Source organism: Dermochelys coriacea, chromosome 2, assembly GCF_009764565.3.
Source record: "Dermochelys coriacea isolate rDerCor1 chromosome 2, rDerCor1.pri.v4, whole genome shotgun sequence".
Lineage (NCBI taxonomy): Eukaryota > Metazoa > Chordata > Testudines > Dermochelyidae > Dermochelys > Dermochelys coriacea.
Window position 1 is genome coordinate 156,432,850 of NC_050069.1, and position 26,593 is coordinate 156,459,442.

General features: G+C 41.1%; 1 long non-coding RNA gene across 2 annotated transcripts in view; it reads left to right on the forward strand.

The window, feature by feature from the left end:
• The window catches only part of LOC119851446, a 160,251-nt gene that overhangs the window by 100,687 nt on the left and 32,971 nt on the right, over positions 1-26,593 (forward strand). Inside the window, exon 4 of one of the 2 annotated variants that reach the window (XR_006279134.1) lies at positions 3,837-3,846. The exons of the other annotated variant lie outside the window; for it this stretch is intronic. This is a non-coding gene — a long non-coding RNA (uncharacterized LOC119851446). Of the gene's footprint in view, positions 1-3,836; positions 3,847-26,593 lie in introns of those variants that run through there. 2 annotated transcript variants of the gene reach the window in all.

Below are 26,593 nucleotides of genomic sequence, written 5' to 3' on the forward strand. Positions count from 1 at the left end.
TACCCAGGGGTGACTCTGCCTGAATGCATATCTTGAGCAGAAAAAATATGAGAGATAACAATGAATGTTGCTTGAGTTTTAGAATATAGACAGTTACCACAGGTTTTGTGTTCTGAAGAAGATACCACAGGAATCCTGTATCTGTGTTTGCATATTTTAAAGAAAAAAGTGGAGATGGTTTGAGGAACACAATTGTACATTACTTTATATAGTTTTCTGAAGGGTGTCCATCAGTGAGCCCTTGATTGTCAAAGAGATCCAGATAGTGTAGTTTTGACAGTGTTCAGATATGTATGAAGGTTTTCTAGGAAGCCTAGAATATAGAAAGAAATTAATTAAAATGTAGGTTTGGCAGCAAATGAATGTTCTGAATCATTCCCATGCCATTAGATGTTGCTTAAGACACAAACAAGGCATGGCCATACCCAAATATCCTGGGCCACTCTTTGCATGCCCTCTCTATTGTGAAGTCCCATAAGTTATCCCTCTCTTTGATGGATTATGGATGATGGAAAGATTCTTTTGGTCAACCCCTTTTGCACATTTTTCAGCTGCTGAATGGCATGCTTTCCCTGGCAAAAGAATCCTAGCCCTGGTCTACACTGGGGGGGGGGAGGGGAATCTATCGAAGTTACGCAACTTCAGCTACGTGAATAACGTAGCTAGAGTCAACGTACTTAGATCGACTTACCATGGTGTCTCTACTGCGGTGAGTTGACTGCTGCCGCTGCCCCATTGACTCTGCCTGTGCCTCTTGCAGCGCTGAAGTACAGGAATCTATGGGAGAGTGCTTGGGGGTCAATTTATCATGTCTAGTCTAGACACTATAAATTGATCCCCACTGGATCGATTGCTGCCCGCCAATCCAGCGGGTAGTGAAGACATACCCATAGAAATATAATGCTGGAAGGGATCTTGAAATGTCATCAAATCCAGCCCCCCCATACAGACGCAGGACCAAGTAGACCTAGACCTAGACCATCCCCAACAGATGTTTATCTAACCTGTTCTTAAAAATTTCCAGTGACAAGGATTCCACAACTTCTGTTGGTAACCAGTTCCAGTACATAACTATCCTTACAGTTATGACGTTTTTCCTAAAATCTAACCCAAATCTCCCTTGCTGCAGATTAAGCCCATTGCTTCTTGCCCTACCTTCAGTAGACATGGAGAACAATTGTTTACTGTCCTCTTTATAACAGCCCTGAAGGTATGTGAAGACTGTTATCAAGTTCCTCCTTGGTTTTCTTTCCTCATGACTAACCATAAACTCAGGGTTTTTTTTAACCTTTCCTCATAGGTCAGATTTTCTAAACCTTTTATCATTTTTGTTGCTCTCCTTTAGACTCTTTCCAATTTCTACTCTTCTATCTTAAACTGTGGTGCCCGATACTGGATACATTACTCCAGATGAGTCCTCACTGGTGCTGAACAGAGCAGAACATTTACTGCCTATGTCTTGCATACAACACTTCAGTTAATATAATTTTGCAGAATATTAACTTTTTTTGCAACTGCATTATGCTGTTGGCTCATATTCAATTTGTGATCCAAATAATCCCCAGATCCTTTTCTACTATACTACTGCCTCACCAGTTATTCCCCATTTCGTATTTTTGGGTTTGATTTTTCCTTCTTAAGTGTAGTACTTTGCACTTGACTTTATAGAGTTTCATCTTGTTGATTTCAGAGCAATTCTCCACTTCTAATCCTGTCCTCCAAAGTAATTGCAACCCCTCCCATTTTTGTGTCATCCACAAATTTTGTAAGCATACTCCCCCCTCCATTATCCAAGTCATTAATGAAATTTTTGAATAGCTCTGAACCCAGGACAGACCTTTGCGGGTCCTCCATGTCTCAAATATTTCCACCTTCATTTCTTTTTAGATAAGAATTCAGCATAAGTTCAAAACAAGATTTTTTTTTTCATACAGATAGTCCTTGTCAGAAATATACAGGTCTGTGGCTTCCATTTTGTGTTAAGAAACACGGCTGCTACTCTGAAACCTGTATTAAACTTGGGAGTAATCACTGCAAAGCTTAGTAGGGGCCACTGAAATTACTAAGCATAGCAACCTAAGAAACAAATACTTGGCTGGAGGCAAAGGGTTAGTTTTTCAACTCATAAGTCTTAGTGAAGTTGATTCAGCTGTTACCATCACTCCCATCCACAACCATCACTAAGTAAACATAAATGACTGCAATAAACCAGGAACTGATTAATAGCTATAAATAAAACTCTTATCACTACTGGTGGTATGTGGTGAAGGTTACACCTTTGCTCTTGTTGCTCTTTGGCAGACAATTTCCTGCAAGTCTGGGTAACAGGATCACAGTGCATCTGTTTACATTATGAAACCTATTATCTTAATAGAAATAGTTCTATGTATAATATTTAATATTTTAAAATAAAACTAATATGACAGAAAACAGTCAACCTTGCAAAAAGACCTTAAAATTGCAGATTCCACAATTTTCTTGCATCTACAGTTTTACGTTACCCTATGTCATTACAATATTAAACATAATTCCTTTCTGTTTTGTAGACAATGGTTTGTGCAGTTCTCATTTGCATTACTTTGCATTTCTGATTCATTTACCTTTTAACTTATCAGACAGATGAAAGATTGATTGAGTTGGCCAAGCCAATTCTTCATAGGCTCATCGAAAAGAGTTGAGACTTTGGACTAAACTGTCTTGGTAAGCTCTTCATGAATAATGCAATGAATGTGAATAAATGGGACATTCTTTACTAAAATATATTCAGAATATTTTCTTCCTCTTCTTCCTGCCTGATTTTTACTTCTGTGGGCAATTTATGAGAGGCTTTTTCGGCAATTCCCCAATTTTGTCCTGAATGGAGATCTTTCACCTCTGGTAATGACTTTCCAGATTGCATGGGCTATGACTGCCATAAACTCAGAGGAGAGCATGCTGCATTACTACCTCTCCACACAGCTTCTCAAATTAGCGAAGAAGGAACTATTTATTCAGCTACATATATTTGTGTGGCACTTTACAGATAGAGAGATTGCCAAAAGAGATTACAACCAAAGTTCAAATATACTGGTGAGATAGGGAGCAGTAATCCCATTTTACAGACAGGGAACTGAGTCACAGAGGGATTAAGTGATTTGGCCAAGGTAAAACAGTGTGTGGCTAAAATTGACCCCAGGTCATTTTCAGTCTGGTGCTTTAAATGGATGGAAGAATGGTCTAGTGGATAGCTATTGGCCACCCTGTTAGGCTCTTGCAAAGAGCTGGTGACTGTTTTCTACTGAGTCATGGCAGTTGTGAGCTATTAACACCATCCTGGATGTAAAGGAGGTGAAAGTGGCTTTTTGTTCAGAAAGAACTAGGGTCTGGGGCAGCCATTCTTAGGCTGTCTCCACTGCCAAAATAAAGTTGGGGTTTTACTGAGAGAGAGTTAATATGCATTAGTTATCTCACTGTAAAATCTAGTGGAGACAAGGCATAGGCAGCTTTTACAATGAGGTAGCTATGTGAGGTCAACACTGTACCCACCCTTCACACTTGGGTTTGATCTCACCCAGGTACGTCACGGTAAAAACTACTGTGCCTTGCCTGCATTTGGATTTTAGAACTGAATAGCTATGTGCATTGGTTAGCTCATTGTAAACCATGCCTTTTTTTGGCAGTGAAGACATAGCCTTAAAGAGAGAACATACACAAACTGTGGCTTACGCTTTGGTCGTTGAGTGAGTTTCTGTTGAGGCCAAACCCCAGGAGAGGGTAAATTTAGAGTAAATACAGTGTTTGCAGAGCAGGCTGGGATTTACTCATGCTTACGAACAGAAAAGAGGAATTAGACAAAGATTGCTGGGGTGCCTAAAGGAGGCCAAAATAGGATAAGCACAATAACATTACTGATTGGGGTTTTGTGGAGGGAGAAGAAGTAGGTAAGTTTTTTTGTGTGTGTATATTCATAGAGATAGACATGGAGTCACAGTGCTGATTGGGAGTTTCTTTTACCCAGTCGCCAACTTTGAGGTCAAAATGACTTTCTAGTTTATTTTGTACATACATTAAAATAATCCAGATTCCCCTCTCTTCCTTTTTCTACTATAGTTTTTGTCAGTTTGCATTAAATATGATGAGCACAAAGGAACTTAAAGACATCCCCTCCAGCAACAAAACATGCATATTTTCCATCATACGAGAGGATTAATCACAGATTATAATTACAGTACAAAAAGGAGAACACTCATAACTAGGGTTGTCTTCTTTTTTGGAGTTAGCAGATTCCAAATAGTAGGTGTTTCTCCCCTGCTCGCGTAGCTCAAACAGATCCAGATAGCTGGTGAGGTCAATCTCACATTAACTAATAATAGCCTGAGCTAATATAATAATTCAAGTAGAGTATATCATCTGTTTGCACTCATAAATAGGTCATGAGCATGAAGGAGACAATTTGACCAGTTTCTTGAACCATTTAAAATAGCTGTGAACAAATACTTTTTAAAAGAAGCAACCAGCAAAAATGCTAATATCCATTTCAATATTTAAGTGAATAACTATTACTTGGAATCCTTTTTTGCTTGAATCCCTAGAGTCAGAGGTCATATAAAAGACTACTATGGGTATTTGAATTTCAAATCTGAGAACAAATTGCTCTTTGCTCCAAGACATTGGATTGTACTAAGGTATCCTGGTCAAGTGTCTGGAGTAAAACTTCAGCAAATCATAGAAGCTAGAGATGGCAAAAATCTATTCAATGCTGTAATCCACTTCCTTGCCAATACAGGATTGTTCCCTATGGTACATTTTCTAGTGTTTTATCCTGTATCCAGTTTAGTTTTAAAAGCCCAGAGTGATGCGTCTGCCTCCATAAATAGACATTTTATCTAATTAATCATAGAACTGGAAGGGACCTCGAGAGTTCATCTAGTCCAGTCCTCTGCACTCATGGCAGGACTAAATATTATTTAGACTGTCCCTGACAAGGGATGTCTAATCTGCTCTTAAAAATCTCCAATGATGGAGATTCCGCACCTTCTCTGGCAATTTATTCCAGTGCTTAACCACCCTGACAGTTAGGTTGGACATTAGGAAAAGCTTCCTAAGTCACCCTTGCTGCAATTTAAGCCCATTGCTTCTTGTCCTATCCTCCGAGGTTATAGAGAACAATTTTTTTCTCCCTCCTCCTTGTAACAACCTTTGTATATACTTGAAAACTGTTATGTCCCCTCTGTCTTCTCTTCTCCAGACTAAATAAACCCAATTTTTTCAATCTTCTCTCATAGGTCATGTTTTCTAGACCTTTAATCATTTTTGTTACTCTTCTCTGGACTTTCTCTAGTTTGTCCACAACCTTTCTGAAACATGGCGCCGAGAACTGAACACAATACTCCAGTTGTGGCCTAATCAGCATGGAGTACAGTGGAAGAATTACTACTTTTGTCTTGCTTACAACACTCTCTTGCTAATACTTCCAGAACAATGTTTACCTTTTTTGTAACAGTGTTACACTGTTCACTCATATTTAGCTTGTGATCCACTATGACCCCCAAATCTTTCTGCAGTACTTCTTCCTAGACAATTTCCCATTTTGTACATGTGCAACTGATTGATTGTTCCCAAGTGGAGTACTTTGCATTTGTTCTTATTGAATTTCATCCTATTTACTGCAGACCATTTCTCCAGTTAGTCCAGATCATTTTGAATTTTAATCCTGTCCTCCAAAGCACTTGCAACTCCTCCCAGATTGGTGTCATCGGCAAACTTTATAAGTGTACTCTCTATGCCATTATCTAAATCATTGATGAAGATATTGAACAGAACTGGACTCAGCACTGATCCCTGTGGGACCCCACTTGATTACTAGCTATGCCTCCATGTATCACACACTAAATAACAACTTTCTATTCTTCCTTTGTACATCCTTCAAATATTTGTCAACTGTTTTCATAGCCCCACACCTTAGTCATCACTGAGCCTGAGGTCTTTTAATCTTTCATTAGAAATCAGTGTCACTAGGTTCCTGGATCTTTGTTGTTTCACATACTAGAGAGATTTCAGAATTTAAGTGTTTCTGGTTATTTGGAGACAGATTTTCAGATATTTAGGCTTTTAAACAGGCAGATAGGCACCTAGTGACATTTTCAAAAGTGCCTAAACAGATTAGTTATCCAACTTCTGTTGAAATAATTGTCAATGGGAGTTACATGCCTAATGTAGTTAGGCACCTAGTGGAATTTTGAAGATACCTATCTGCATCTTTAGATGCCCAAATACGTTTGAAAGTCTGGCCCTTTGTCCCTGAATTTGCAATTGACTCTCCATGGAGCCCCAATGATGTCAAGAATCAGGGCTTGGTGCTCAGCTATGAATAGTAATGATCAGTGCAGATGGTACCTCCACCAATTAATGGTATGTATCTGTACCATAAAGTTAAGTTGTTGTCTTGTATGTTGTGTTGTAAGATCTGCTCTGGGGGGTTTAGCAGGAAGTTCAGTCCTGCCTGTGCCTGCTGGAGTTGGCACTTGCAGCATTCTAGTAAATCCCTGTGATTCTATAAGTGACTATTACAGCTGGTGGCAGCAGCTTCAAGATGGCAAAAGCACTTTTGCTGAGAAGAAATTTACTGACAATGCAGATGAGGCTGGAATCTGTGAATACTTGACAGACTTTTGAACTGTTGTTCTCTGAGACTGAATGGACTGATGGGAAAGCTGCACAGTATCTAGGAGTATCTTTGGATATCAAAGCATGTTGCCCGCAGCTGCCTAGTGTGGATCATGGGGTTGTTATAGATAATTACATGAACACTTATACAATGACTAGGAGGAGGGGATTGGCCCTTTTGAAATACTGGGAGGAATGGCAAGCCAGGAGGTGGCAGGGAGGGGAACTCCTATACAGTTATTTGTGTGCATTGCAGAGATTGTTTGATAGGGATTTCTCTGCACCACCCCGGCTGGGAGATGGCTTGAGTGAAGCAGAACCTGTTGTGCTGAATCTGGAACTAGCAATGCAGAGAGAGGCCTGCGCTCAATGGCAGGTCATGAGGGAATCCTGTGCGAAAAGTCAATTTATAAACAGTTTAACAGAGGAACGTCATAACCTCCTGGTGAAAAAGAATGACATACTGGATAAACTTATTGACTAGATTATTCAGAGTTTAAGATGTGGATGAAGAAACTGCTGCTTCTGTAATGGTATAATTTGTTAACTCCCAGCCCTAGGGTGACTCTTTTGCAGCTCTTTGAGAAAGGATTGCTAGGGAAGTGGCTAAAGAATTGGAGGATGTCCAGGTGCAAGCTAGTCACAGACGCCCAAAGGGTCAGAAGAGAGACTGTAGATCATTTACTACCCTCTGAAATGTCCCTGGTGTATTCATGAATCCAAAAGGCATTCTGCAGAATTGGAACAGTACATAAGGTGTCACAAAGGCAGATTTTTTCTTGATCCTCATGTGCCACTTTAATCTGCTGATATCAAAACAACTAAAATATTTTGTCTTTATATTTTATTCAGGGTATCTGCTCTGCAGGGAAGTGGGTAACTAACTTGAACTGTCTGTGAATTAAGTTTCCTGTAGTCAACACATATCCTCAAGTCTCCATTGGGCTTTTTCAAAATTACAGTTGGGAATGCTCAAGCTGATGTAGATTGCTTAACCAGGCCATCCTCCAGCATGCAATTGAACTTTTTCCCCCCTGCAACTGGATACTCCAGGGGAATCTGATGTGGGGGCTGCCTCACAGGAACACTTCCTGGCTTAAGCGCAATCCGACGTTGCACCCAATCATATCTGCCAAGCTCTTCATTATTTTGGAGAGCACACTAGCATACCATAAGAACAGCTGTTCTAATCATTTCCTTTTATTGCCTTCTATGGATTCTTCTGTCAAATCAACCCTTAGCTCTTTTATTGATTGGGCTGCTTCACAGCTCTTGATCTCTGCCAGATTGTCGCTGGAAAGTATCAAGGGAGACTATGCTAGGCTGGGGAAGACGCTTAAGGAAATTGAGGCTCAGGTGATCTTTAGCGGGATCCTTCCTGTTCCTAGAGAAGGGCAACAAAGGTGTGACAAGATTATGACTGTCAACAGATGGCTTAGGCAGTGGTGCTATAAGGAGGGCTTTGGGATGTATGGCCACTGGGAGGCATTCACGGACAGAGGTCAGTTCTCTCGGGATGGACTTCATCTGAGTAGGGAAGGAAATAGACTTCTAGGATCGAGGCTGGCACAACTGATAAAGAGAGCTTTAAACTAGGAATTGGGGGGAGATGGATGGGAGATGTCCAGAAAATCTCCACGCCAGATTTTAGCATTGAGAGGGAAGAAGATGAAGTAAGAAAGGATACAGCCATGGGTAGGAGAATGTATATAAGGAGCGAGGGCGGTGTGGATACTAGTCTAATAGGTTATACTGGCTGTAGAATGACTGTGCCTAATAGGGTACAAAATGTGAGCAAGGCCAAACAGCAAAAATTAAGATGTTTGTACACCAATGCGAGGAGTCTAGGTAACAAAATGGAGGAACTAGAGCTACTGGTGCAGGAAGTGAAACCAGATATTATAGGGATAACAGAAACATGGTGGAATAGTAGTCATGACTGGACTACAGGTATTGAAGGGTATGTGCTGTTTAGGAAAGACAGAAACAAAGGTAAAGGGGGTGGAGTAGCATTGTATATCAACGATGAGTTAGAATGTAAAGAAATAAGAAGCGATGCAATGGATAAGACAGAGTCCGTCTGGGCAAAAATTACATTGGGGAAGAAAACTAGTAAAGCCTCTCCTACGATAGTGCTTGGGGTGTGCTATAGACCTCCGGGATCTAATTTGGATATGGATAGAGCCCTTTTTAATGTCTTTAATAAAATAAATACTAATGGAAACTGCGTGATCATGGGAGACTTTAACTTCCCAGATATAGACTGGAGGACCAGTGCTAGTAATAATAATAGGGCTCAGATTTTCCTAGATGCGATAGCTGATGGATTCCTTCATCAAGTAGTTGCTGAACCGACTAGAGGGGATGCCATTTTAGATTTAATTTTGGTGAGTAGCGAGGACCTCATAGAAGAAATGGTTGTAGGGGACAATCTTGGCTCAAGTGATCATGAGCTAATTCAGTTCAAACTAAATGGAAGGATTAACAAAAATATATCTGCAACTAGGGTTTTTGATTTCAAAAGGGCTGACTTTCAAAAATTAAGGCAATTAGTTAGGGAAGTGGATTGGACTGAAGAACTTATGGATCTAAAGGTAGTTGAGGCCTGGGATTACTTTAAATCAAAACTGCAGAAGCTATCGGAAGCCTGTATCCCAAGAAAGGGGAAAAAATTCATAGGAAGGAGTTGTAGACCAAGCTGGATGAGCAAGCATCTTAGAGAGGTGATTAAGAAGAAGCAGAAAGCATACAGGGAGTGGAAGATGGGAGGGATCAGCAAGGAAAGCTATCTAATTGAGGTCAGAAGATGTAGGGATAAAGTGAGAGAGGCTAAAAGTCGAGTAGAGTTGGACCTTGCAAAGGGAATTAAAACCAATAGTAAAAGGTTCTATAGCCATATAAATAAGAAGAAAACTAAGAAGGAAGAAGTGGGGCCGCTTAACACTGAGGATGGAGCGGAGGTTAAAGATAATCTAGGCATGGCCCAATATCTAAACAAATACTTTGCCTCAGTCTTTAATAAGGCTAAAGCGGATCTTGGGGATAATGGTAGCTTGACAAATGGGAATGAGGATATGGAGGTAGATATTACCATATCAGAGGTAGAAGCGAAACTGAAACAGCTTAATGGGACTAAATCGGGGGGCCCAGATAATCTTCATCCAAGAATATTAAAGGAATTGGCACCTGAAATTGCAAGCCCATTAGCAAGAATTTTTAATGAATCTGTAAACTCAGGAATAGTACCGAATGATTGGAGAATTGCTAATATAGTTCCTATTTTTAAGAAAGGAAAAAAAAGTGATCCGGGTAACTACAGGCCAGTTAGTTTGACATTTGTAGTATGCAAGGTCCTGGAAAAAATTTTGAAGGAGAAATTAGTTAAGGACATTGAAGTCAATGGTAAATGGGACAAAATACAACATGGTTTTACAAAAGGTAGATCATGCCAAACCAACCTATTCTCCTTTTTTGAAAAAGTAACAGATTTTTTAGATAAAGGAAATGCAGTGGATCTAATTTACCTAGATTTCAGTAAGGCATTTGATACCGTGCCACATGGGGAATTATTAGTTAAATTGGAGAAGATGGGGATCAATATGAACATCAGAAGGTGGATAAGGAATTGGTTAAAGGGGAGACTGCAACGGGTCCTACTGAAAGGCGAACTGTCAGGTTGGAGGGAGGTTACCAGTGGAGTTCCTCAGGGATCGGTTTTGGGACCAATCTTATTTAATCTTTTTGTTACTGACCTTGGCACAAAAAGTGGGAGTGTGCTAATAAAGTTTGCAGATGATACAAAGCTGGGAGGTATTGCCAATTCGGAGAAGGATCGGGCTATTATACAGGAGGATCTGGATGACCTTGTAAACTGGAGTAATAGTAATAGGATGAAATTTAATAGTGAGAAGTGTAAGGTTATGCATTTAGGGATTAATAACAAGAATTTTAGTTATAAGTTGGGGACGCATCAATTAGAAGTAACGGAAGAGGAGAAGGACCTTGGAGTATTGGTTGATCATAGGATGACTATGAGCTGCCAATGTGATATGGCTGTGAAAAAAGCTAATGCGGTTTTGGGATGCATCAGGAGAGGCATTTCCAGTAGGGATAAGGAGGTTTTAGTACCGTTATACAAGGCACTGGTGAGACCTCACCTAGAATACTGTGTGCAGTTCTGGTCTCCCATGTTTAAAAAGGATGAATTCAAACTGGAGCAGGTACAGAGAAGGGCTACTAGGATGATCCGAGGAATGGAAAACTTGTCTTATGAAAGGAGACTTAAGGAGCTTGGCTTGTTTAGCCTAACTAAAAGAAGGTTGAGGGGAGATATGATTGCTCTCTATAAATATATCAGAGGGATAAATATAGGAGAGGGAGAGGAATTATTTAAGCTCAGCACCAATGTGGACACAAGAACAAATGGGTATAAACTGGCCACCAGGAAGTTTAGACTTGAAATCAGACGAAGGTTTTTAACCATCAGAGGAGTGAAGTTTTGGAATAGCCTTCCAAGGGAAGCAGTGGGGGCAAAAGATCTATCTGGTTTTAAGATTCTACTCTATAAGTTTATGGAGGAGATGGTATGATGGGATAATGGGATTTTGGTAAGTAATTGATCTTTAAATATTCAGGGTAAATAGGCCAAATCCCCTGAGATGGGATATTAGATGGATGGGATCTGATTTACTATAGAAAACTCTTTCCTGGGTATCTGGCTGGTGAATCTTGCCCATGTGCTCAGGGTTTGGCTGATTGCCATGTTTGGGGTCGGGAGGGAGTTTTCCTCCAGGGCAGATTGGAGAGGCCCTGGAGGTTTTTTTGCCTTCCTCTGTAGCATGGGGCATGGTTGACTGGAGGGAGGCTTCTCTGCTCCTTGAAGTTTTGAACCATGATTTGAGGACTTCAATAGCTCAGACATGGGTGAGGTTTTTCATAGGAGTGGTGGGTGACATTCTGTGGCCTGCGCTGTGCAGGAGGTCGGACTAGATGATCAGAGTGGTCCCTTCTGACCTTAGTATCTATGAATCTATGAATCTACCCCAAGTTGTGAGAACTGAAGACAGCCTCACATACTTAGAGGAATTCATATTTTTTCCCCACAGGACACTGGAGGAACACTTGGTAGGAGTGGAAATGGTTTAAAGCTTTCTAGAGAATGTTCAAGAAACAAATATCATTTTTCAAGGAATTGCATCACCTTCCTAGGATATATAGCTGGGGAGGATGGATTGTAGTTTGAACTGCAGAAACTGAATGTATAAAGGACTGGAAGGCTTGTACAAACATGGAGAAGGAAGAGTGGTCTGTAGGCCTCCACAGGTTCTACAGGAGATTTGTAATAATTTTTGCAGAGAGGGCAGTGCCATTATACTAGCTAACTATGAGCGACTTTGTCTGGACAGAGCATTGCCAAACAGTGTTTGCATCACTAAAGGAAGGATTTCTAATCTATGTTGTAATTAAATTCCTTGATCCATCTTCTCAATTTGTGGTGACCTGTGATGTCTCAAAGGTTGCTGTCAGATTTGCACCTGAACAAATTGATGAGCTTGGTAAGTGCAGACCATTGGCTTTTGGAGGTTGCAAGTTAAATGAGTAGGAAACCAAATATCTGGCTACAGAATGGAGCATCTGGCTATTGTGAAGGCCCTCAAGGCCTATCATCCCTATTTACTAGGTACGGAATTTACACTGTACACAGAACATGGTGCCCTGCAGTGGCCCCTTATGAAGCACAATGCAGAAGGATGCCCAGGGAGATTGATTCATGAACTGTCTGAATAAACATTCCCAATGCACCATTAACCTAGAAAGCAAAATGTGATTGCAGATGCTCTCAGCTAGATGAGGGCAGCGAGAATAGACTCAGCCTAGACTTGTGAGGACACTGAGTTATGTTCAGTGCACCAACAGATCTAACGAAGGAGACCCAGACTGGGGAGATTCAAAGCAGTACAGGACCCAGGATCTGGCTACCAACTTGCTGATTTATGAGGACAACATTGGTCCTGGAGTGTCTACATGATGATGAAGGAGCAGGCCACCTGGGCTATGAAAAGACACTAAGTCAGGCATTTGACAGATTTTCTTGGTTGGGCATGGCTGCAGATGTTGAGACTGGGTACTTTCCTATCTTACCTAACAAGGAAGGAAAACACAGGAAGGAGAGGCAGAACTCCTTTAGGGGAAATATCCCAACTTAATTAGCCCCAGGAGTTCATACAGAATTACTGGAAAGGCCCATACCAGAAACACCAGCTGGAAATCAGTATTTGCTGGTATGTATGCTTTCTCAAAGCATGTGGTAGGCAGCCACTGAAGATAAAGACTGAGGCAGTTATGACTGCATTGATGGAACATGTGGTGTTGCATTTCAGCCCACCAACCTGCATCTGCAGTGATAGGGGAAGGAATTTGAATCAGTTATTATACTAGGTTTGCTGGCCTCTCAGATAACCCAGGTGAGGACCAGTGTTGCCTACCCAGTAGGTAATGGAGGAATGGAGACAGTAAACCACACTGTTTGTTGGTTCCATGATTAGAGTCTTAGTCAGTGAAGACCTATGAGACTGGGGTACGAAGATATCTCTTGTCATCTTTAAAAGAAAAGGAGTACCGGTGGCACCTTAGAGACTAACAAATTTATTAGAGCATAAGCTTTCGTGAGCTACAGCTCACTTCATCGGATGCATTTGGTGGAAAAAAAAAAGTTTTTTCCACCAAATGCATCCGATGAAGTGAGCTGTAGCTCACGAAAGCTTATGCTCTAATAAATTTGTTAGTCTCTAAGGTGCCACCGGTACTCCTTTTCTTTTTGCGAATACAGACTAACACGGCTGCTACTCTGAAACTTGTCATCTTTGTTCATAACACCAGCTGGCACTCAACTATCCATTGCTCTCCCGTTGAGATTATTTCTGGACTGCACAAACCCTTGCTTCTCTGATTTGATGTTCAGGCAGCAATAACCAGCAAGCCCCTCTGCACCTGCACAGAACTGGTGCACACAGATTCATTGACAAAAAGGGAAGGACAAACGCTGAGGATGCTCAACAAATATCCCAGAGGGATGCAGATTCCTGTGGCTCATAATGGGGGATTGGTTGTGGAGAATGAATTGTCCAAAGTGTCCTTGGGTCCTTAACACTCTGCAGTGTTCAACTGACTACCGTGGATAGATGTAACTTGGTGGATGTGAGCCGTGCACATCCTGGTAATCTAGACTGAATTAAAAGTGACGTCTTCACGATTGAATATAGGATTCAAACAGGCAGACCAACACGGAACCTGTGTGGATGGCAGGCTGCCTGGATTGCTAGGAACTACTGATTTAAGTTTGTATTCAACTAGAGCAGAGGTGGCCAACCTGAGCCTGAGAAGGAGCCAGAATTTGGCAATGTACGTTGCCAAAGAACCACAGTAATACGTCAGCAGCCCCCCATCAGCTCCTGCATCCTGCTCCCAGTGCCTTCCACCCACTTGCAGCTCCGCCAATCAGCACCTCCCCCTCCCTCCCCGCACCTCCCGATCAGCTGTTTTGTGGCATGCAGGCGGCTCTGGGGGAGAGGGGGTAGGAGTGAGGGCATGGCAGGCTCAGGGGAGGGGGCAGGAAGGGGTGGAGTGGGGCCGGGGTCTGTGGCAGAGCCAGGGGTTGAGCAGTGAGCACCTCCTGGCCCATTGGAAAGTTGACATCTGTAGCTCCAGCCCCGGAGTTGATGCCTATACAAGGAGCCGCATATTAACTTCTGAAGAACCGCATGTGGCTCCAGAGCCACAGGTTGGCCACCCCTGGACTAGAGAGAGGAAAGTTGTAATCATCAGGGCAGATAGCACCTCCACCAATAGATGGTGCTGTATCTTTACCTTAGGGTTAAGTTGTTGTCTTGTATGTTGTTTTTGTTGTTCTATGGGATGGGGAATGGGGAGGGGAAGGCGTTAGCAGGAAGTATGTCCTTCCCGTGTGTCCTGGGGTTGGTACTTCGTGTTTCATTAAACCTGTGATTTTTATATGCAAGTGTTACAGAATACAATCTTTTAGGAGAGCCCCAGAATTACACAGAAAGGAGCTATTATCTCCACACTCCTGGATGTGATGTCTTTGCAGCTACATTGACCTATTTCTGCAGCCATATTGCATGGCAAACTCATGTTTAATTTGCCATCTACTACCACTTCAGGTAACTTTAAGCATTACTATTTTCCCTCCCCTATAATACATGTATTTAGAATTATTTCCCTTCAGACATATTAGCTAGTGGTTTTTCTAAGATTAGTCTAATTGTGTTATCTGCCCATGTTTCCAATATCATCAGTTCCTTTTGTATCTGTTTCTCCTGACCAGTATTTCCACTTTCTCCTAATTTATGAAAAATTAGCAAATACTGCAAAATATTTGTTCATATTTTTAAATTTGTTCCCACTTGCTTTGCTTTCACAGAATAACTGAATGGAATATTCACCAGGTGGAATATTCACTAAAACAGCAAATTTTAAGTAAATATTAAAGAATAGTAATGGTAAATGAATTTTTTTATTCATAAATCTAAGTATTTCTGTCCCAGAAATCTAATACAAAGACTTATGTTCATCCAATCATCAAAAAGAAACATATACCGTAAAACCTATGTATCCAGTTAAAACTGACCAATACAGCTAAAATTTTCAGTATCAAATACTCACAATGAAATATTCATGTAGAACAGTGTTTCCCAAACTTGGGACGCCGCTTGTTCAGGGAAAGCCCCTGGGGGGCCGGGCCGGTTTGTTTACCTGCCGCTTTTGTAGGTTTGGCCGATCGCGGCTCCCACTGGCCACAGTTCGACTCCACAGGCCAATGGGGGCCGCAGGAAGAGGCAGCCGGTAGGTACTTGGTCTAGACCAAACGAGTGAGTCATTGATAGACTCCACCAAATCCAGAGAGTTGTTGCATTGGGTGGGGATCCTATGTAGCTTTGCAAAATCCAAGTCTGTGAAGTTTCTGGAGGCATCTGAGTCCACCAGCACCTCCAGATTGACCTTGGATATGGTGACATGTCAGATCTGCAGGGGGAGTTGGAGGTGTATTGGGTCCTGCTAAGCTGTTGCCAAAGTACCAGTGGACAGATACTGATGCTGAACAGAGTGGGAAAGCACTACCCCAGCCTGGATCCCTTTGTTGGAGGCGGGAGTTGGGGTTCCCAGCTGGGTTGCAGATTGGACCTTTGGCAGGGCTGCTTGACATTAAGAGTCCCAGTTTCCTGCAGTATAAGCATAGACGTGATGCCCAGCAATGAGATTTCTGTGTATTGTAAAGGGAGGGAGGAGCCTGACTTGTGTGGGCTTGGGCTGTAGACAAGGTGATTGGAGGGCTGGAGCCAAATGCGGGGGAGGGGTGGCGGGAGTAGGAGACTGGCCTTTCTTCTTCATGGCATTCTGTCAAGAGGTTGTTGATTTTTAAGCTAAAGTCAAATCAAGGCATCCAGGCCGGGTGGGGATCCACTTGCTCCAGCTCATCTCTGATATCGTCATTTAGATTGAGGCAAAAGTGACAGCACTGTGCGGCCTTGTACTACTTGGTGTCTTCTACCTCATGGAACTCCACAGCATGCTCCACAACAAGCCTGCGCTCCTGCCACAACACCAGCCGGGCAGTTGCAGCTGTACGCTCACCACTCAGGTCACCAAAGATCACCGGCATGGCTTGAATGAAGCTCTCAAGCTGTCCCAGGAGCAGGCTTGCTTTCTCTAGAGTTGGGAACACCCACGTTGGAGCCTGCCCAATCAGCAGGCTGATAATCAGTCCTACTCTGACTTGGTCAGTGGGGAATGACTATGCGTGCAGCAGAAATAAGGGCAGGCATGAATTAAGAAACCCTCAAAATTTGTCACAACCTGCCCTTGCAGTGCTGCACTGTGTGCCTGTAAGGCAGTGACCTGGACCAGCAGGGTCTGTAAGTCCTCCATTATATCCAGCAAGGAAATATTGGCTAGGAAGAGGTCTGTTCTAGCTGCTGGGCTGTACCCTTTATTAACTCTTGTTCTCTTTTGTTGTTGTGGCTGCTCACACCATCAGTGACTGGGACTTGGGCAGTCCTGCCTAATGGCTGGAGCAGGCATTGATAGCTAGAACTCTGAGTCCAGGATCAGAACCAGAGTCAGAGTCCAGATATCCAAGCCAAAATCAGGAATCTGAGCCCAGAGTCATAATTGGGTTACCTGGAGTGAGTCAAGGTAGGAACAGGGCTGGAAGAAGCAGGCACATGTACTATTGCAGCTGTGAGTGAATGCTTTAAGTAGTCAGTGACCTGCTGCTGGGCTTAAGAGCAAGCCTGCTAGCTTCCTCAGCCAATCAGGTGGGGGCAATCCATCAAGTGGTTTAGCTGAAGTAGTTCAGCTGTGCTCATTAGGCTGTCAGGAGTTTGAGCTGGAGCTGCTGCAGGGTATTAATCCTGACAACAACTCTGGAGAAAAGTAGCAATAATAAGGTAATGTCTATGCAGTAAAAACAAACAAAAAAAACCTGTAGCAGTGAGACTCAGAGCCAAGGTCTATGGACTTGGGTGCATGGGGCTCATGCTATGGCACTAAAAAAAAAAAAGCTGAGTAGATGTTCAGGCTTGGGCTGGAGCTCAGGTGGGTTTTGAAGTCCCAGCCTGAACTCTACATGGCTATTTTTAGTACCATAGCACTAGCCCAAGTCTGTAGACCTGAGCTCTGAGACTCCTAGCTGCAGCTGTTCTTTTGCTTTGTTTTTTTGCCATGTAGACTTAGCCTAAAATTAAGAAGGGAAGAAAGTCACTTTTTGATAAATTCATTGATTCCCCTCTTCTCAATCACTGATTTGCTCCTGCCCTTTCACTGGACCCCTGAATTGGATTTGATTTACCCATCTCTGTAGGGAGTCCATTAGGGGGGAGGGATAGCTCAGTGGTTTGAGCATTGGTCTGCTAAACCCAGGGTTGTGCATTCAATTCTTGGGGGAGCCATTTAGGGGATCTGGGGCAAAAATTGGGGATTGGCCCTGCTTTGAGCAGGGGGTTGGACTACATGACCTCTTGAGGTTCCTTCCAGCCCTGATATTGTATGACTGGCACACCCATGATTAAAGCAAAAGCTTAGTTGCCATTTATTTGTGTTATTTGTATACTATTTTATTCTAGTGGGGTGACTATTAATCCCATCACCAAGGTATCTGAGGACCTTCGAGCTATGCATTATGCATTACAACTAGCATCCATCATGTAAGCTTCCTCTTCCATTCTTCTCACAAGATGGAAAATTACTTGGAATTTGTAAATGATATGCTATGTGTTTTGTGTTAGTGAGTGCAAGTTCAAAGAAGTGTGATTTGCACTTGTAATGGACTAAGTATTGCTGGGCCTGTGATACCTGTGATGGAAATAATTTTGAACAAGCTGTTAAAAAAAATGGCAGCTTTTAGAAAAATACTTAGAGGTTTTGAATGTTAGAAATGGTCAAGTGCATGATATAAGAAATGTATCGCCTGGATCTGCAATATTTTACATGTGTTGTGGTGGAGTGTAGGAAGGATGGGTAAATTAAATAATTGATATTGCTTTTTTTTGTTACTAATAGGTATTTTATCTATAGGAAACCATATATCAGCAGTTCAGTTAAAATTCTGGGCAAAGTTTCAGGTCAGTTCTTATATAAAGATGAACAATGGCCTCATGTTTTGGTAATTATTGAAAGATTTTCCAGTTAAAGGACCCCAGACATTGAAAGAAAGTTTTAACTTTGCCTCTTGCATTACTTTGTGTTTAACACTTGTTTCAGATGTTTAAGACTGTATTTAGTAGATTCTGCACCTCTCAGTAATGTTCAGATGAGTTTCTTATAAAATAGTCAATACTTTAATGCATGGTGGTCAATTGAGCAAAATATTTAAAGAATTGGCTCACCACAGCTTCACATGTGATCAGAATGTTAAATACTACAGAAATTGCACTAAAATGAATATTTTTGCTCCACTTTAAGGGTTGACAAATCTAAGCATTTCCTCAAAATTCATATTACTCTATGTATACATTTTAAAAAGCCAGACTCGGATAAAGTTCCTGCAGATACATTGAGAACCTCTCTTCTCAACAGTCAACCCGGTATCAAGGCTACTAAATGATCCAGTCAAGATTTGTAGGCACCATAGCTTGTACATCTTTTCTAAGAAGATTTTAATCTTTGTCCTTGCCTTCCAGTGGAGGTTTTTTCAAAGCATCTTTGCTTAATAAATGCCTTTCAACAAGGCTTCAGCAGCAGTGAAAGTGTGCTTGAACAGCAATCCTGAGTCCTTATCAGCTGTATAGTGATCAGGTGAAGGAATAATTGATTTCAATCAGCAACACCTGTTTTTTTAATTGCTCAAGTGATTATAATTCAATAATAAAAAGCCAATTTAGCTATCTTAACTCAGATTGCATTAACCTCTGATATACAGTATAACAGTGAACTTGCAATCGGCTAAATTACTTTCACAAAACAATTGCAAATATGACTTTATCTTGGGTTTGTTTGGCAGTTAAAGATCTTTGTTCTCAGTTGAAAGATCTGCATTTCTTTCTGTTTAGTGGGCTAAAATTATTCTTCTGCAAGCTAGGGGGGCTCAAGTTTAAGGCCTAATACCAAGATCACTGAAGTTCATAGAAATGCATGCTTCTATTGACTTCAATAGGCTTTGGATCATACTCTTGGGGCACTACAGTGGTTAGGGATAGTGACCCTTCAAACCATAGCCATATGGATGGCTTAGATGTTGGAGCTGGTCCAGAGTGGTGATGCAGAAGAGTCTCCAGATGCTTCCCAAGTAGAAGAGGAGTGAGTGAAGGTAGGCTCTGATCCTGATATCTGAGTGGAACTAGCCAAAGTTGTATAGCAAATGGGGAGAACCAAGCCAGATATTTAGTTTCACAGTCACCGCCCCCAGCTAGCCAGTAAGCAGAAAGGTACAAAATTCACAATTTTGGCTTCACAGAAGTTCATCTGACCATTTTGATGTGAGCAATTTTGCATCATTTCACATTTCTGCTTCATTTGCGGTTTTGATGAAATAACTTCTTTTCAATGAGAAACTAGTTAACGCAAATGTTCACATTTTTAGTTTGAAAACTACCTTCGCTCAGCAACAAGCCAAATTCCCATCTAATTCTCTTTCTATTAAACCCCATTGTACTGGAAAATGGGGCTTATTTTCACTGGAAAAAAATTCTCAAAAATGTTCTTATTTTAGTGACATTTGCCACAAAACTGAGCTTGTTTGGATGGATTCATAGTGAACTGTTCAAATTCTTCCATTTCGGCTACTTTTGCAGTCTATTATGAATGTTTTGCACCCCTCTACCACTGACTGGACTGATTGGCTTCTTCATGTGCAGCTGGCCAATGGAGAATACGTTGGGTTGGAATAACTGTGTCAATGGGACCAATCCAAGCCTTTAGTATGACTATACTCTGCTCATTTCAGGATAAAGGTCAGTTTTGCCTCCAGTGTCAGGACTGGGAAGAAGTGACATAACATCAGGGTAGAGAAGAAAATTATCTAGGAGACTGGTATGCCTAGTGTCAATCCAGCCAGCAGCCTGGATTTATATTACATGCTATGAAGTGGAAGAACCATGTATAAACCACTCTTTTTGCCTCTCGCTTCTGAGCCAGTCAGAGATGGGAGTGCTGGGGAGGGAAAGGTTGTTAATTATGCATTTCTACATTTCCTCCTTATGGCAGATTAGAAGCAGCGATAACTGAGCTTTGAAAAGTGGTAAATCAAACCCCAGCCTCTCAGAGGACAAGGCATGTACACAAGTTTAGGGTAGTCTACTTTATTAGGGTGGCCCTATCAGAGAATATCTTTCTGGGATTGTAGAAATGCAATGGTGGGGGGCCAAAAAAGGAAACTAGAAACAAAGGTGTTCTTTAAAAATACTTCAGAGACGAGAACTTTTCATTACTCTGGACACCATTCTGCTGGACGTTTGATTAGATTGTATAGATGGTGTCCCCAAACCCACCCATCCATACTGTCTTTTATTTAAATGGCTCTCAAATCTCAGGTTTCCTGGCATTACAAAGCTTTGTGTTATGGAGACACCTATGCCAGGGCAATACAGAGGCATCTATCATGCATGCCATATAATAAGTCCACCCAGAGAGGGAAAAAATGGTTAAAATGTAGTTCTGCACTGAAAACTGACTCTAAAACTCACATCATGGGGCTCCATGATTTCTGTATCAAATGCACTCCCTTCACAAATAAACAGATGTTTTTTCTTACTGCCATTCCACAAACTTGATCTGGGTTCTGAGTGGCTGAGTGTATTATTATTCATTATTTATTCATGTAATTACTAACGGTAACCAGCAGTAAAAGTTCTGCAGGCCAAATTGTGCCTTTATTAACATCTGTGTGATCCCATTGACCCAAATTCTGAGTTTTCTTAGAGCAGTGATACTCCCTCAGGGATATGTATACCCCTGAAGGTAGCAGAGCTCTTCTGGGGGTACTCAACTTCATCTAGATCAGTGTTTCTTAACCTGGGGATTGCAGCCCCGAGGAGGGTCATGTGACATCCTTAAACCTGTCCCAAGTGCAGGGTTGGATGGCAAGCAGGGCAGTTGCCTGGAGTCCCATGCCACAGGGGCCCCTGCGAAGCTAAGTTGAATGCTTCAGCCCCCGCCACCTGGGGCTCAGGCTTCAGAAAAGGCTCACAAGTGAAAAACAGGCTCAAGTATCACACTGAAATGTAAGTACAATATTTATATTCAATCAATTTATTTTGTAGCTGTATGGTAAAAATGAGATGGGAAGCAATTTTTCAGTAATAGTGTGCAGTGACACTTTTTTGTATTTTTATGTCTGATTTTTGTAAGCAAGTAGTTTTTAAGCGAGGTGAAACTTGGGTATGCAAGACAAATCAGACTCCTGAAAGGGGTACAGTAGTCTGGAAAGGTTGAGAACCACTGACTTAGAGCATTGTGACACCAGACCCAATGGAAATATCCACAGCAAGAGTGAAATCTCATAAGATCAGGACCCAGAGCTTTTTCAGTGATTGGCCCACATCTCTGGAACTCCTTTATGGAACAGATGAGAGCAACCACAAATCACACCATCTTTAGTACTAAATTCAAGTCTCACAGCTTTGACTTAGTTTTCCCACTTCTTTTTAATCACTCCCTTTCTCATTTAGCTGTATATGAAGGTGAATATGGGGAAAATAAAAGATAGACCTAGATCGATTACATTACACGTTGAGTAATATACTTCTGCAAGGCACTCAGGTACTAAGATGATGTGTGACATTAATTTCTAGAGACAGGCAGTGTAAATCAGGAGACTCTACACTGAAGGTAATGGAGTTGCACCAATCTGTAACTGGTTTAAGTCAGATCAGAATCAGGCTCTTTGTCTTTAAATTATGCCCACACTATGCACAGGTGTAGGAGGCAGAGCTCCAGGCCAGTCTCTTCTGCAGAGCTAAGGGGAATAAAAGGAATCGTTTAATCAGTAAAGTCAACAGATATGATTTATAATTACACACAGGGAGTAGATGTGAGTAATTTTTAAATTGTCAGAGCACAATAGCATTACAAACGGTTACAAAACAAAATAATGTGAGAAACGTACGTGCAAAATGCAGCACGCTCTGCAGTGTGGCTAACAAGTTATTTTTACTGACATCTGGGTTTGGTAGAATATTACATCAAGTTGATCAAATAATTTGCAGCAAACAATTTCCTTGATAGATTTAGCCTTTTTCCTTTCTGCACAGGCTGATTGCAGTTTCCTTGGGTTCGTTCATTTGAATTTTTTCTGGGTTGATTGGTTGGTTTGTTTTATTTATTTTATTGTTGTGTTGCATTGTATGGGTTAATTGCAAACTGCTTGCTTTGAGATTTCAATACCCGATATTCAAAATGTGATGCATGTTGGTTAATTATGGTATGTCAAATAAATTTCATGTTATTGTCTATGTTCATATGAGTGTAACTTTTATTAGCCAGAGGCCTTGCAAAAGTCACTGAGGCTTTGAATCTCTCTGGGGAAAGTAGCGCTTTAAGGCAAGGTAGCTGTGAATTCTAGAAAATCTGAGCTAATTTAAGAGGCTTTTTTGCAATATTTGCTCAGTTTTGAAATGATATTATCAGTGAAAATGTCTGGTTCTTACTAGAACACTGTCACTGACATTGCCAGAAACTTTCTTCATCTTACGTAACACAGTTGTATCACAGCTAGATCAGCAAAGGGGCTGCTTTGACTGTGACTTTACCAGTCACACATGCCATGTATGTAGCTATGAACTGCAAGTGTGCTCCAACTTTACATTTCTGAGACTCGAGCCTGCCGCTCTGCAGGACCAGTGACCATTTTGTGAGGAAAATTGATGCAGCAACATATGGGGCAGCTAAACATGGTGTTCTCTCTCACGGAGAACTTCCTTTTGTGGTTTGTTTTTTCCCTTACTCAATAAGTCATTAAGACTGAGAGTATCTGGTTGCTTTTTCTGCATGGCAAAAGCATAATAATACGGTATACAGTTAGTCATTTATTCCCTTTTTGACAATCAGAGGTCGGGCCACAAAAGGTTAAATAGACCTAATTAATTTAAAATTATTTGTAAGTGATGTAGGAATTACTGAACCCTCAAAATATACTCTTTTTTTGCCTTTTTTGTTGTACTTTCCTCCCAGAGATCTTTATGCTTTCCTAAAAGAAATGATAGCAGCAATTAGGATGAGAGAATTCAGAAGCTTCCTGCATTTCCCAAGTAACATGAAACTGTTCCCCATGAGAGAGAGAGACATTTAGGCTGGCAGCACAAAAGCAGCACTGAGTCATTGATTTGTATATGGGTAGACTGATAATCCTGTGGTTTTAGATTGCACTGGTGTAATTTTATATAGGACCATGATATTTGTTTGGGTGTTATATCCACGGGTTGACAACTGACCATGGCTGGGGCCAACAAATGGGATACAACTCCCACTGGTTTTGGAATAAAATACTTGGAGTAGCAGAGCCTGACATGGATAAGGACAAGAGTCAGTTCCTGAGGTAAAAATCCATCTGGTCCATAACTAAGCCTGCCCTTTACTCACAAAGACCTGGGAAGCCTCTCCAGCTCACAAGAGTAGACAAATAGTCAGTTCTTGATGCAAACCAAAGCCCATGCGCTTTGTCCCAAGTGACTGTTGCCATCTCTAGAGGGCAGAGTTAAGGGTGTGGTATGAGAGGCTTTACCACAGCTCTGTAATTCCTGGACTTCAGAGATTGAAATGTAGCTTTGTTTCCTGATGGGGGAAGGGTTAGAGGGGTGTGGTGCGTATTACTTAGAACTATGCTTTTTTTGATTTTCTGACATTTCAGTTTTGTTTAATTGTTTGTATTTCCTGGTTATGACAGGTTTGAACCTGGGCTGCCACATTCTGGAAGGGCATGAAGGAAGTGCTAAGCTTCCTTAACTCTGCCTCAATGAAGATTTTTGGTAATAAATATAACTCTGTACACACCCAAATCACTGCACTTTTACTACTGTGTTATTACTAGTTGCAATTCTAAAACATTTCCAGGGGACTGCTGCAAGAAAGGAACATCAGCCTTAATGAGTTTGCCAAATTCTTCCTCTTCTGTAGATATAGCAGAAAGAAGACTAACTCCATTAATGAATAACTTTTAAAACTTAATCCACCCAGCACTCCAAAGAAACATATAGGACTAATTCAGCACATACATATTTTGTGTGTAAATTGAGAGGGCATAGCAAGATTGCTCTTGACAACCTGATAGGGGGTGAAGCTATAAGGCATCTAGAACAGTTCTATTCTCTGTTTTTTCCAGTTCTTCATATTCCTTAACGTATCACAGTCCAAACCAAATGCATCTCATGATGACAGGGATAACAAACACCCACAGTGGTTTCGTTATATTTACTGATTCATGCCTTTTCTACAGGGCAAACTATGAAGCAACATTTAACATTTGTCACTTATGTCTACATTTCTCCAGTAAGATTAAATATATTAATGATGTGAAGATCATATGAAGAACATTCTGTACATAGTAAGATCTCTGAACTGCCTTAAAGGTAAAAGTAGAATTGTCACTTTCTCCTCCTTTACTAGCAGTTGCTCATAATCTGTTATTGCTTTTCTAACTGTTTTGAAATTAGCAAATTTAAAAACCAAGCAGTCTAGAAACATAGTTTCCATCTGTGTATCACAACTGTAATCCCAGATAGGCACAGCTAGTCGTAGCACAACTCATACATTCAAAATGTCTCTTTCTTCTGAATAAGTCATTTCATTATAACAATAGAAAACGAAAAGCGGGTTCTCAGCTTGTCATTGATTTCAGACTTTGAAACGCAAAGGACAGGCAGGTACCTCTGCATTCTTTTGATGTTGAGCTCCAGGGATTGTATCTTTGTCTTAAATTACTCTCCAAATATGCCTTTATAGTTGGGAGATCCACGATGTGAAGTGAAATATTTGTAGTGGCAAATGCTTCTCTTCATTGAAGCAGTTTGGCCTGACACTGTTTCCAGTTCGCTGTAGATTTAGCGAATAAGTTGTGCATAGTTCCTTGCACAAGTTCCACTGTCTCCAAATCCTGAAAGTTCCAGTAGTTTGCATTTGTGTAGGACAGCATCTAAATATTTTTCATTGCTGATCAACAGGAACACTTCAGGCAGAGCAGAAAACATTTATCTTGGTGATGTGAAAACTCCATTTCTCTTTTGTCCATGCACTGAGTTGGGGTCACTTGAGCTGTTTTTCTCTGTGAAGCAAATAAAAATGAGCACTGAGCTTGTTGCCGTTTCATTTATTGTTTCCATAAACCAAGTCTAATCTGGTACCCTGTCCAAATTGACAGTGAACTTGCAGAAGCAAAACCTGAAAGAAAGGGGTTCTGAAAACATTAATTTCGTAGACAAGAATGTAGCTGCTTATGTCACCTCAGAGGATGCATCCATCAGCAACACAGCAATGGCAGTACTGAAATATTGCTTAAGAGATGGAAAATTTGGCAGAAAAAATAATTGCGAAGCTATTTACAAACCAGCCAGATAAGTGTCCATCACAGGTCTACTGCTAATGTGAAGAAAATAATAATTAGGAATAGGCCAGTCCATTTGGATAAAGTGAGAACTGACCTGGGACAAAATATTGAATCAAACTTTTTTGAAATTTGAAAAGTTTTTTTGGTTATTTTTGTCCCTGTAATTGATTTTCACAGTCCTCTGCACTTCCTGATTCTGTCGAGGCTAGCAGGGGAAGTGTCAGATTATTGGAAGAAAGATTGTTTTCTGGGTGTTTCTGACCCACTCAGAAGCAAGAAATCTCAGGCTAAAGGTTGATTTCATGTGACTTCCCAACACATTGGCAGATTAAAGAGAACTCAATGGTTTGGCTAAACATTAGTAAATCTTCTGAACTTTTGGGTGCTTAAATAAATTGAACCTGTAAAGCCTTTTGAGATTCATTCATCACTAGTAAAAATGCTTGGCAATCTGCAGATATAAAAATGGTTCTTGGCTCATGATTAATCGAGAAATTGTGAAGACAAGCCAGTAGGACAAGATGGACAGCTCCTGTGAAAGTTGAATGCATAGCTAGGAAGCCACCTATTTATCTTCAGGTCTTTATCTGAGCACACAAATAAGGTAATAGTGGGTTCAACTAGGTGTTATGTATGCAATTACCCAAAGTGTATGTATAAATATGGCTTTGAAGGGTGCATATGTATGTTTGCACCACTTTATCTTCCTTTGAAAAGGTGTCCCTACACCTCCTCAAATGAAGAAGGAAATGATCAGGTCCTACATCAAAGGTATATCACCAGAGCAAGCTGTATTGTTTAAGCAGCTTGATTAGTAAATGATACCAACTACATTTTTGATTCTGAAGTATTTTTCACAAGTATCAAGGACAATAAGACTGGAAGAGGCAGGGAAGA